Source organism: Glycine max, chromosome 12 (genome assembly GCF_000004515.6).
Source record: "Glycine max cultivar Williams 82 chromosome 12, Glycine_max_v4.0, whole genome shotgun sequence".
Classification (NCBI taxonomy): domain Eukaryota; kingdom Viridiplantae; phylum Streptophyta; class Magnoliopsida; order Fabales; family Fabaceae; genus Glycine; species Glycine max.
The window spans coordinates 31,118,147-31,119,948 of record NC_038248.2 but is presented as its reverse complement, the minus strand read 5'-3'; the positions used below and the strand labels follow the sequence as shown (position 1 = coordinate 31,119,948).

The following is a 1,802-nucleotide window of genomic DNA, read 5'->3' as shown; positions in this document are numbered from 1 at the left end:
TTTATAGATTAGTTAGACATCATTTAATACCTTTTGAGCATCATGAACATTCTGTTATTGGTGATTTTGAGCATTATTGTTTTGAACATTCTAATTTTGAACATTTTGAGAACATGGCACAACCTCCACCCCGTGAGAGGACTCTAAGGGAAATGGCTGCACCTGATTTCACCTACGAAAGCTTGTGCATCCAATACCCTGATGAGGATGTCCCATATGTTCTTAAAACTGGACTAATCCTTTTGCTTCCAAATTTTCATGGCCTTGAGATGAAGACCCACACAAACATCTGAAAGACTTCCATATTGTCTGCTCCACCATGAAACCCCCAGATGTCCAGGAGGATCACATATTTCTGAAGGCTTTTCCTCATTCTTTAGAGGGAGTGGCAAAGGACTGGCTTTATTACCTTGCTCCACAGTCTATCACGAGCTGGGATGACCTCAAGAGAGTATTCTTAGAAACAATTTTCCCTGCTTCCAAGACCACGACCATCAGAAAGGATATTTTAGGCATTAGACAACTCAATGGAGAGAGCTTATATGAATACTGGGAGAGATTTAAGAAACTATGTGCCAGTTGTCCTCACCACCAGATTTCTTAGCAGCTTCTTCTCCAATATTTTTATGAAGGACTCAGTAACATGGAGAGAAGTATGATAGATGCTGCCAGTGGTGGAGCCCTTGGAGACATGACCCCTGCTGAAGCGAGAAATTTAATTGAGAAGATGGCTTCAAAATCCCAGCAATTTAGTGCCAAAAGTGATGCTATTGTCATTAGAGGAGTGCATAAAGTAGCCACAAATTCATCTTCATCAGCGGAGACTAAGAAGCTTGAAGGTAAACTTGATGCCTTGGTTAACTTGGTAACCCAATTGGCCATGAATCAAAAATTTGTACCTGTCGCCAGACTCTGTGGTTTATGCTCCTTTACCGACCACCACACAGACCTTTGCCCTTCTGTGCAACAATCTGAAGCGATTGAACAGCCTGAAGCTTATGCTGCAAACATCTACAATAGACCTCCTCAACCTCAGCAGCAAAATCAGCCACAACAGAACAATTATGACCTCTCCAGCAATAGGTACAATCCCGGGTGGAGGAATCATCCCAACCTTAGATGGTTGAATCCTTCACAATAGCAGCAACAATTTTAGAATGTTGCTGGCCTAAGCAGACCATACGTTCCTCCACCAATCCAGCAACAACAACAACAACAACAACTACCCCAGAAACAACAAACAATTGAGGCCCCTCCGCAACCTTCCCTTGAAGAACTTGTGAGGCAAATGACTATGCAAAACATGCAGTTTCAACAAGAGACGAAAGAAAAGAATCCAGTAATTGTTTGAAGCAAACATTCTTTCATTTTCTTTTCTGATTAAGTGACATTATATGACTTTTCGTCATAATAACTAAAATTTCTTGTATTAAACTTTATAAAATAAGTACTTCATAAATTTTGTTATTCCAACGTTGGTTTAAATTTGTGGACTAACTAAACCAAGATATTGAATCAGTAAAACATATATACCGTTCATGGTGTGACATCCTGGAAATTTCTACCCGGAATTTTTGGAAACGATGCATTCTGAATGATTATATATATATATATATATATATATATATATATATATATATATATATATAAGTATTATTCAGTGTATATGCATATATGTCCTTGGTAGAAGTAGGAATAGTGGGGGAAAGATACGCGGGTTAGGCTAATTAAGGAAGAGAAATCCATAACTGGGAGGTTATGGGTTAATTCTTAATTAATTAGTTTAAAAATCATCGTTTTGC

The 1,802-nt window shown here is 38.5% G+C and overlaps 1 non-coding gene across 1 annotated transcript; it reads right to left on the bottom strand.

Annotated features, from left to right (window-relative positions):
- Window positions 1-490: 490 nt before the first annotated feature.
- Window positions 491-597, bottom strand: LOC112998650 (small nucleolar RNA R71). Its single transcript, XR_003263744.1, has one exon. It is a non-coding gene; the product is annotated as a small nucleolar RNA R71 (small nucleolar RNA).
- Window positions 598-1,802: the final 1,205 nt, after the last annotated feature.